The 11,597-nt window shown below is 46.0% G+C and overlaps 1 long non-coding RNA gene across 1 annotated transcript; it reads left to right on the plus strand.

Annotated features, from left to right (window-relative positions):
- Positions 1 to 946: 946 nt before the first annotated feature.
- On the plus strand, positions 947 to 7,991 carry LOC122457207. The gene is made up of 3 exons (XR_006276642.1): positions 947 to 1,086; positions 4,566 to 4,716; positions 7,337 to 7,991. It is a non-coding gene; the product is annotated as an uncharacterized LOC122457207 (long non-coding RNA).
- The last annotated feature ends 3,606 nt before the right edge of the window (positions 7,992 to 11,597 follow it).

Here is an 11,597-nt window from a genome sequence, read left to right on the forward strand (position 1 = left end):
TCTCTTCATTGAGTGGAATGATTGAACGGTATATTAAAACATCAGCAAATTAAACTCCTTTTGCTAAAGTCCTGTCTGTTTATAATTTGAAAGTTTCTTTTATTTTGCCTTTAACTGCTGGTTCCTTCCCATATCCACAAGTCTGATAGAACCACTGGTTTAAAGTTTAATCCCTGTCTCTTATTGGAATTAGCCACCACTTCTGCTTTAGAAAGTGAGTTAGGGCTCAGTCCTGTTAGGGTATTTAGGCCCAGATCCTCAAAAAGTATTAAGGTGACTAATTTTCACTGATTTCAATGGGAGTTAGACAGCTACCTTTAAGGATCTAGGCCTAAATGGCTCCTGCAAAGTATTGAGCACCCACCACTTCCATATTGGGTAATCGGCACTTAACAGGATCGGGCTCTTATATTTGGAACAAGCAGAAGTCTCATATGGACTGGATTCCAGAGCATTAAAGTAAGAAAAGGACAGTTTAGTGTAAGTATCTCTGTGAGCTTCCTACAACGAGAGATATTAGGAAGAGGAGTGGAGGCAGCCCCATCACGCGGCACATTTAAAACTAGCCCAGACAATAGGGCACAATCCTAGACTAGCCAGGATAGGGGCTAAAAGATCTTTCTCAACAAGGAATCTGGGAATGACTGAGTCAGGTAGAACAGCACTGGATGTGCTCAGCTTTGGTGATGCAGTTGTAGACATGCCCCAATCTGTGCCCACGCAGAGGACTAGTTGTCTAAAAGTAGAGTAAATCAGACAATTAACTCTGTCTCTCTGTAGCAGGGTAGACACCTGCTCCTGCCGAGGGGTTTAGAACAGCCCCGGAGAGGGCTGGGGCTGTGGCTTAGAAGCTGGGCTGACTGGGGAAGTGGTCGCAGCTGGGTCATGCCCCAATCAGGCCGCAGCTGGCCTGTGTAAGAAGGCCTGGGCAACCAGGAGTAGTCTCTCTCTCTCTCTGCCTTTCGAGGGAGAAGGGTCTGGCTGCTGGGGAGCTTGAGAGAATACCTGAGGTACAGCAGGGCTGGGGGGAGGCTGGGAAGCTCCAGCCTGGAAACCCCCCAGGCTGCAAGCCAAGAGTAAGGCCAAGTAGGTTCTGGGGTTGTAGGGGGTAGCCCATGGGTAGGCAGAGGCAGCAGGTCCAAACCCCTTCGCCTGTGATGAGTGGCTGATACACTGCAGTCTGCCCAGAGAGCGGGGCTAAGTGATGACTGACAGTAGCCAAGACTGAGGTGAAGGGGGGATAGTGGGTGGGGGGTTCCCCTGGGTGGAGAGACCCTGAGACTGAGGGGCAGCACCCCAGACAAAAGGGAACTGGGTCTGGGAGGGACATGGGGGCCAGTGATAGGGGGATCACCAGACGGCAGAGAGTGCTCCAGAGGCTGGTGAGCTAATTCCCAAGGATGACCAGCAGGAGGTGCCACCGGGTGAGTCCACTCTCCAAATCAAAATAAGATTTTCAGCTGGTGTAAATTGTCGTAGCTCCATTGAACACAGTGCAGCTATGATAATTTATGCCACATGAAGATCTGCTCCATGATAGCTAAATTGCCACAAGAAATTGGAAGACTCCAGAATAAGAATCCTGAAGAAGAGCTCTGCATAAATTTGAGTCTCTGACCAACAGAAGTTGGTCCAATAAAAGATATTACCTCCCCCACCTTGTGTATCTAATGCCCCGTGGGTCTCAGGGCTACATCACTACTGCAGATCCAGAATAAATAGCATCTCTCCAGGTTGCATGGGTGGGTGAAGGTGCCGGATTTTACTTTTTGGGTTTTGTTCCTGGGATTACACCTCCATCTGAACACCACTAATCAGATCTCTTTCAGCAAGAATTTCCACACCCTGGGTCCCACGTCTGAGAGCATTCTGCCCAGCACTTAATAGTCTGTGAAGTACAGCTGACTTGGAGGCTAGTTCAGGGTGATGAGGACCCAGAGATAGCCAGGTCCCAGTCCTCTAAATGCTTTTTCAGATTAGGACCAAGACTCAGAATTTCATTCTGAAGTGAAAAGAGGCAGCGGAGTTCACAATCTGCGGGTGTGACAGGTTTGCATTGACCTTTGCTCTGCTGCCGGCTGCACCAGCTTCAACCATCTCATGGCAAATGAAGTCAGTCCCAGACAGAGGGAGTTGCAATGTCTCACCTGGAGAAGGCTAAAACATAGATCACCATGGCTGGGCCTCATCCTGGAAGAAAGGGCTGAAATGTCTAGCCAGCTGAAGATGGAAGAAGGCATTCCATTTACTTAATCCTGCATGACAAGGGCCAGGTGGGTGGGGTTTGAATCAGATGACCGCTTGAGGTCCTTTCCAGCCCTACATTTCTGTGGCAATCTGCCTGTCCATTAATATTTTAACTAACTGACAGAAATCAGACATGGTTTCTGAAGGTCAGAAGCACATTAGCTAGAGCTGGATGATCCCATTTGGTTGAAATAAGAATGGGAGGAATGGACCTGAACTTTTCTGCAAATCTTAAAGCAAACAGAATGTTTTCTTTAAAGACGGATAAATGTTTGGATTCTAAATGTTGTGAAGAGCGAAGGAGACATAGTTTAAGCCAGATGGAAAGTAAATTGTGGTTTGCTTCTCTCTGCATGTTTTTAACCTTAACAGATGGGCTGAAATGTTTTTTCATGAGACTTCCAGAAGGGAGAAGTTATAGAAGCTGCTGGAGAATTTATGGCTCCCGGTCTTCAGCTCCTTGCTCTGAAGTGTAGTTATAAATAAAGTTTAAGTTGGTATTTCAGAACCACTTCCTGCTGCTCAAGGCTGTGGATTTGGTGAAAAGCGAAGTTAGAGCTGATGGGTTTTGGGAGATAGGTCTGGGTGGGAGCTGGAGGGATGGAGTCATCCCCCACCATGGATCCAAGCTGCAAAGCAGCTAATTAGCTGCTAGAGAAGTTTCCCCTAACTTGTGATTTTGGCTGATAAACTCCTTAACCATGCTCCCTGAGTGGCCATTAAAATGCCCTCTTATGCTGCCATGAGTCACCACAATACACTGTAGCACATGGTCTTTCCCTGGCCTTCCTAAACAGATGTTGATTGGTAACACAGTGGTTCTCCTGCTGCTTCTGGGGCCTTGTGTGTCCTGGCACTCTAAGACTAGAGATGCAAGGTTTCAGACTAAGTAAAGCTTTGTAGCAAATTACAAGCAGATGAAATTTAGGGATTCTTTAAAGACACTGGATTATTCCAGGGGGTTGATAACAGCAATATAGATCCTCTAGTTCCTTGATTCTATTGCAGGCCCTTATAGCACAGGGATTATGAGCAATTCCCATCTTACAGGGCTTCAATGGCTTAGTGGTCTCAGTCCATTTTCCAATGGTTCGGTATACTCATCACAAAACCCACCCCTAAAACTGGCACCATGGTGGTCCATCTCAGTGGAATGGTCAAGGATTGACATGACTCTTCTAGACACAGTCTCTCCCATTCAGGACTGAGACATCAATAAGGCAGTGTGTAGGGAAAACTTCCATTCCTGCTACCCAAATGGTCACCTGTTCTATCTGGATTCTCATTCTGACACACAGCATCCCTGCAAGGAAATGGTCTAGGGGTGTAAGTATTTTAGCTATGGTTGTTTATCCTCTTTTGCCAACAGGAAAAGAGAGCTTTTGGTGGCTGTAATGTCAAGGATGTCACATTTGCATGCTGTGCCAGATCCTCGCTTGACAAATGGGCAAACCAAGGAACAGAGAAATAGCATTCCCCAAGTTCGCACAGCTCACCCAGGAGTAAAACCCAGGTCTCTAGACTCCTAGCCCAATGCCTTATTCACTAAAACTAGGCCACCTTTCAGAAAATCAAAGCCCAAGAAATGGAATTGCCAAAAAATTGTACAATAATACTACTTGGATTAGATCAAATTCAAATAAGCTCCAAAAGAAAACTCCTTTTTAGAAATCAACTAACCCTAAATAATTCAGTTCTGCTAACACAAACCATTTTTCTGCCTTATTCTTGAATTAGTTCAAATTCTTATCAGTGTTTTATAGAATCATTTCAAAAGGAGAGGGGGAAAAGTTACTTAAAAACAAAGTCAAAGGCTCCAACATATGTTCTTGGCTGGTAGAATTCAAGATGAGGGTTTTAAACCTCCCGTGAGAGTTCCCTTTCACAGCTCTCCCCTAATCCTCTGGAAATCGCCTGTTCTCTACAGCTGTTGGTTATCCAGATAAACTATTTGTTCAATTATTCTTGGCCTAGATGGTGCGGCCTACCTCAAAGGCTCTCAGCTTCATAGCTCAGCCTAATTCAATAGCCCCAGCCCCTCACAGAACAGCCTAGAGCAGATGGGGCCTGTTTCAAGCCCACTGTGTTCCGTACAAGACTGCCCCCCCTCATCATCCCCAAGGCTTTTAATCTCTACAAGGATAGTACTGAGGTGTCTGAAGTGCCCTCGTGGTGGAGGGCTGGGACGGGAGGGAACCGTTGTAGTGTCGGAGTGCCTGGGTGATAAAATAATTACAAATGAAAGAGAGATTATCAGAAGCTGTTGGGACAAATGCTTCCAAAATGGTTTCTGAAGTGCTGGCGGTTCCTTCTAACAGGAGAAGTCAGCTGCAGCTGCTGTCTCCATAGCAATCCAAAGAAACACAGGCCCCACTGGGAGCCTGTTATGAAAATGTGAGACCCGACAAACAGCTACTCAGGGGGAAGAGATGACAGACCGGGTCAGCTTTGCATCATATAAATGGACTGGTAATTAACACAATTTTTTTCCACATTTGTCTTTCCCCCACAACTTGGCTTTTGCAGAAACATTAAAACCCGACTAATAAATGGCTTACAGCTGTTGAAAGATGAATCCTGCCTGGCTCTGACTCCAGGGATCACTGGGTTGATCTTCCAAGGGTCCCAGTGTCAAGCTCTTCTCAGACAGACACCACCTTCCCCTTGCTACAATTTCCCTGGTGGGCTGCCATCATTTCTCCCCACTTTGACCTTACTGTGATTTCCAAAGGCCCCCCATTCTGCAAAAGTGCAAGGAAAATGCATGGACAATCGAGATGCCAGGACAGTACATAGAACATGCAAAAGTGTCCTTGATTATGCATAGTCCTTGTATGAAACCCTGAATGAGTTGATCTTTGCATCACATATGCATGTTCCTTGCATTTTTGCCAGTATGAGTCTCAAGTCTTTGCATTAAGTTCAGGCTTGTGGCTCTGTTCTGACAGCAAGGCTAGGTCGCCCCCACATAGACCTGCCAATGTTGCTTTCCGCTCCACAGAAGGGTTTGTTGGAGCTCTTCTACCCAAGTACTAATTCAGCCTAGCTGCCTTGACAGAATCAAAACACAAGGTGCCATAGCTTTATTCTCACAAGGTGGCATGGTGGGTTATATTACATTACATTTTCTATATCCACAGGGCAGTAGTGGAGTGGAGTCAGTCTTGGTGCATGACTATAAAAAGCTCGAGCTGAAATGTTACAAGCAAATAAAAAAAATGCCTCCCCTGTTTATTTATAGCTATGAGGTAAACAATTACTGGGTGTTGTGAAAGGTGACAATCCCCAGCTCCGGTCAGGCTGTCCAGGGCAGCATATTTTTATTGAGGCTGAGGGTTAAATATAGTGCCTAATGTTTTTTGGATTTCTCTGAGACATAAGAAATGCATGGATGAGTGATTGGTCTCCTGTGTTGGTTGAATTAGGGGCTAGTCCACAGAGATGGGATGTGTTTCGGATGTGGGTAGAAAGCAGCCAGGCTGGGATATGCTGCCAGCAATAAGTGGGAGGCTAAACAGATGCAATATGTGGAACAACTGCAGCCTCGGTGGAATGAAATGGTGGCTCAGAGAGAAAGTGTGAGCAATGTAATCATAGAGATGTAGGGTTGGAAGGGACGTCAAGAGGTTATCTTGTCCATCCTGCCCATTCTGAGGCAGCAACAAGTATACCTAGAGCATCTCTGACAGGTGTTTGTCTAACCAGTTCCTAAAAACTTCCAAGGATGGGGATTCCACAAACTCCCTAGCTAACATGTTATAGTGCTTATAGTTGAAAGACTTTCCTAATATCCAATCTAAATCTTCCTTGTTGCAATGAGCGAACCTCAGACGTTTCAGCGAGTGAGTCCAGAAAAGTACCCAACATTTCAGATCTCTTTGTTGTTGTGATTTATTTTGTATTATGGTAGCCCGCAGGGCCCCATGTCTTGGATCAGGGCCTCATTGTGCTACGTGCTGAGCAAACACAGAACTAAAAGATGGTCCCTGCCCCAAAGAGATCTGTCCTGGGGTCTGTATACCCCTTGCTGGCTCGGCGGCCAAAGGACTAACAAATCAGCTGCCTGGATGCTCAGCCAGAGCTGATTGGCAGCCCCACAGCAGCGGTGAGATTAAAAGGGGTGCAAGGCAGGAGGGTGGGGCAGTTGTCAGAGAGACTGAGGGACTGCAGGTTGAGGATCCCTCCAGCAGGCTGGTGAAAAGCTGCCAAGCCAATCGACCCAGCAAGGGAGGGGGGAAAGGAGAAGAAGCTGGGGACACTACAGAGAAGTAGGAAGTAGCTCAGGGAACAGCAAGGGATGGAGAAAGACTGGTTCTGGCTGTCGCAAACAAGCGCCCTGAGCTGGAACCCAGTCACATGGGTGGACCTGAGTTCCCCTACCTACTCCAGCCAGTGGGCTCTTAAAGACGACACTCGTTAACCCTGAAGAACTAGGACTGATTAGCCCTTAAAGCTTCCCCATTACACTAGAAGAGACAGACTATTGAGGACCAGGCCAGGACGGGGTTCTGTCCTTGACATTGACTTGGCAAAGCAGAGTTGGGTATGATGGCATAAGGGAGCACAGAACCAGGCTGCTGTAGCTCCCTGCCCCACCACAAGAGGATGCTAAAAGATAAGGAGCCTGTATTACAAGATCACAGTCCAAGACAAGAGACAACAGGTGCATACAACAGACAGAGATAGCACAAGAATACGACACAGCAGTGGTCACACTGTCTAACACACAAAGTGCTCAGTCACCTTGCTACCCAGGTGATAATTCATGCCTGGCCTAACCCTCATTCGAACTGTCAAGAGAACAGGCTCTCTGATGAGATTTCCTTCCAGTATGTTCTGCTCACTGTTGAGCCAGATGCAGCACAAACAGCCTTTCCTGGTCTTCTGAATCTGATGCCCAAGAGCAGCTGTTGGTGCAGAGGCAAGCAGAAGAAAAATAAATTATCCCGACCTTTTCAAATTTAGGGGGGGAGGAGTAGGGTGCAAAAAAGGGGGGGGAGCTGAAGGAGAGGTTTTGGCTTGAATTTTGGAAGATTTTTGGATTATTCTTAACTTGTCTGATTTGATTAATCTTTTCTCTAATTACCAGCTGAAAAGAGGAAAGCTTCAGAAGGCAGATCAGCAGATGCAACATGGAGATACAAACTATTGGGTACCCAAACTATGTGAGAATAAAGATGGGCTAAAGTCCAGATCCAACCCCTCCCATCCAAATGTCTGGGAGCGTTTCAGATCTGGATCTGAACTTTGAGACACTCGCCTGCAGTTCTGCCCCTGCTTTGTGTGTGAAGAAGAAGACATCTCCTGTAGAGACAGAGTCCCATGCTGCAATGATACACGCGAGTTGGGGTTGTCCTGTGTTCATTCCTTTTTTAACTACAGAACTGTTAAGGTTACTTTCCACAGCAAGACAATGGGAAACAGGCCCCTACCCCAGCCCCTTAACCCTGCCCCTAAAAGAACCCCTGATCCCTGACTGATTCCACGTCTTCACCCAGCATTTTCAAAATACCCTTGGACACAGTTTGTGAAGCCAGGTGAACAAAATCTATAGATGGTACAATAGCCACACTGCAGATCCCATTTCAATGCCCCCCGCGGGGCCCGATAGCACCCTGGCTTATTTGAAGCATCCCCCACGACCTCCTCTCCTATCCCACTTTTAAACATGTCCTGCTCCTCTGTGTGCATTTAAAATAAAGCAAAACTCACTCATGCCAAGTTTGTGGCATTTGCTGATGGGAGAGCAGGAATCAGATCAGACAGAGTCAGCTGACGCCACTCTGTCGCATGCTGGGGATAGCTTCCAGGCTTGCTGTGCAGGGCTCCACCTGGCAAGCTGAGTTACTGAGTACTCGACTCTCTGTGACCTCTGCAAAGCACAAAAATATTCAGAGAACCTCTTGCTTGTAAGTAATTGGAAGATCACTTTTTCTTTAGCGGGCATGTATATCCCCACCTTCCACTCCAAATACACACACATTCCAAAGCTCCTGGTGACCACCTCCTAGTCAAGTACCCTGCTTTGGGCTTTGCTTACTTTCTGTTCCCCAGGCGAGATCCAGTGATACTTAAAATAGGAGGAAAAGCCTTGAAAAGGGAAGGTGGGAGGGGAAGGAAAACCAACGTGTTTATCTTTAGGCAAAAGACTGAAGGAATTATAGCTGAGATTATCAGAGATGCCTAAAGGATTTTGAAGCCCACTAAAATGAATGGGAATCAGGCCTCTAAATTGCCCATAAGGCTTTGACAATATCAGCCTACAGACTTAAAGGGTTTTTTTATTTATAGTATGCGCCATGTTCCTGGAAAGATGCATAACCGTGAAAGACAAGGGCTCATATTCCCATCTCACTTCCACCAGTGTAACTCTACTAGGTAACATTTTCAAAGGCACTTAAATGACTTGCATGCTTTTGAAAATTTTACCCACTGACTTCACTAGTGGTGCTCTGGACTCACACCAGCTGTAGCAGAGAGCAGAATCTGGCCCACTGTTATTAAAAACCGTTGCTAAAATTGATTTGAAGATGCCCCCATTTCGGGCATCAATCTACACATGCTCATCCCCATTTCAGCCATCTCTGAGTTGTGTCCATGTGAATCCAGAGTAAACTCCACTGACTGGTAAAGTTTTCAAAAGTACCTGTGTGACTGCAGGCTTGTCTACATGGGACGTTACTATGCAGCAAGCTGGTGTGTTGTAGATTCACACCCTGGCTTGCCATGCACTAACCCCCCAGGTAGATAAGCCTTTAGAAGCCAAGTCCCATTTTCCAGAAGTGACTGAGGCACTTGTGTCTAATTAGTATTGCAAGTCAATCTTTGCGCGCAGCAAACACCTGACTAGGGTTGTGCGGTAACAGATAGCACTAGAATCAAGGACGATGACCAGTGCAGCTACAGAAACATTGCTCATGGCCATTCCTGAAGAGAAGCCTGCTTGGGGAGGAGGTAGGGTTAAACCATGGGTACTTTCAAGGGAAGGGACAGAGCTGCTGGCTCTCTGTGGCCCTGAAGTACTCTCACTGCTCTGTCTAGGATCAGCCAGGGAGATCATAGATTCAGTTAGATATTTTAAGGTCAGAAGGCAACATTAGTTCATCCACTCTGTCCTTCTGTATAACACAGGCCAGAGAATTTCCTCTCTGTATTGAGCCCAATACCTTGTGTTTGGCTAAAGCATCTTCCAGAAAGGCATCCATGCTTAATTTAAAGTCATCTGGTCCTAGGTGGAGCTGGTGAAAAAATGGTAAACGTGTCATGAAGAGTTCATTAGTTTCATTAATTCTTGGATGTTAGAGACCACCTAGTAGATCCCTGGCCAATGCAGAACTTTTCTTCCCTTCTCACATCTGCTTCACCTGCAAATCTGACTGTTGTGATGCAGCAAAATGGTGGCTTGAGGCAATGTGCTGCTAACTTGATAAAGGGGCTTTGGTCTTTCTCTCCAGTTAAACTCTTACCATGAAAGCTAGTGAAGTGAAACTCTGTGGGTTCACTTTCTTTTTCCTCTTACATGTCCAGGGTATCTTGACAGGAGGATGTGGAGGTCAGAGCCCAAGTGAACATGTCTGTAGGGGGCTCCCCTGGGCTGAGTGAGACTTTCTTAAGGATGTCTCCTTCCAGCAATGTCCTGTCCCCTTACAATAAGTCCCTCCCTTACCTACATTCAAACTACAGTGTGGGGTCTTCCCTGCTTCGTCCTACCCTATTTTAAACAGGGGCTCCCAGGCATGCAGTGTTGTCTAGTGGATGGATCACTGCTCAGGAAGCCTGGGTTCTATTCCCAGCTCCGTCACTGACTTGCTGGGTGAATTTGGGCAGGTCATTTCACCTCTCTATTCCTCCTTGTCTGTTTAGAGTGGAAGCTCTTTGGGATAGGGGTGCTCTTTTACTATCTGTACAGTGCCTAGCATCATGGGGCCCTGATCTGAATTGGCACTATTGTTATACAAATAATTAATTAATTATAATAATAATCAGATCCCTTGGGGGACTATACCACAGTTTAACAGATCTCCTCATTAGGAAACCTGCTCTGATGACTGGCCTACAATTCCCTTTGCATAACTTCATCCCTTTCCTCCTCATTAACCCTGGCTCCTTCCTTGGTGTTTACACACTCCAAATAGTTGCAGATGGTTTTGATACTCTATCTCCCTTACAGACATAGTTTAGCTAAATTCATCCCCCCTGTGTTAATCCACTGAAGTCAATGGAGTTACTCCAGTGATTAATTTGTCCCATTAGGGCCAAAACCTGCTCTTACATCCTGTGCAATTCCATTGATGTCAAATCAGCCAATTTCTCAGTTACACACATGAATATGGAATCAGGGCAGTTGCTTTGGATTTAAACCAGTGTCACTGAGAATAGAATTTGTCCATATTGAATTAAACAATGTTGCAGCTCGACTTTGTGTGTGTGTGTGTGTGTGTGTCTTTAAATTTTGAGCAGGAAGTTAATGAACACTTTCTCTCTACCTCGGATGACTCATTCACTGCTTTCCTTCATTTTTGCTATGGAATTATTGCTTTCTATCAGCCAGCTTCTATAGCAGTACAAGCATTCTAGTTCCTTCTTGCATAGTTCCACGCTTCCCTATCAAAGCAGTCTCTCTGCATTAGAGTCTTGCTTGCTCAAAGGGTCTCTCACCAGGTTAATTGTTCTGCCTTGTACTCTTAATGATCTACCTTTTCTCTTGGTTCCCTGATTTCTACCTTCACGTCTATCTTCTACTGAGACAGAGGTGGTCATTGCATTGTAGTTTGGAAACCTTTAATAACTCCACTGTGGCCATCTTCTCTGCTTGTCTTGACCAAAGAAGTTTGTGGCTTCATTTCAACTTCCTTCAGTTAAATGTCTTCAAGAGAGTCTATAGGGCAAGAGGACTCTCATCAAGAACAATTGTCCCCCTCCTTACCACCGACTTTTCTTCTGCTCTCTGTAGTTGAGACTCGTCCTTGACTCTCAACTTTCCTTCCCCTCTCACATCTACTTCACCTGCAAATCTGCCCATCATAATGCAGCAAAATGGTGGCTTGAGGCAATGTGCTGCTAACTTGATAAAGGGGCTTTGGTTTTTCTCTTCAGTTAAACTCTTCCCATGAACGCTAGTGAAGTGAAAGTCTGTGGGTTCACTTTCTCTTACATGTTCAGGGCATCTTGACAGGAGGAGGTGGAGGTCAGAGCCCAAGTGAACATGTCTGTGTAGGGGGATTCCCTGGGCTGAATGAGACTTTCCTAAGGATGTCTCTTCCCAGTGGTGTCCTGTCCCCTTCCAATGAGTCCCTCCCCTACCTACATTCACAATTTTGATGCTGTGCTGCCATCCTGTAGAGCTCAGA

Source organism: Dermochelys coriacea, chromosome 22 (genome assembly GCF_009764565.3).
Source record: "Dermochelys coriacea isolate rDerCor1 chromosome 22, rDerCor1.pri.v4, whole genome shotgun sequence".
Taxonomy (NCBI): Eukaryota; Metazoa; Chordata; order Testudines; family Dermochelyidae; genus Dermochelys; species Dermochelys coriacea.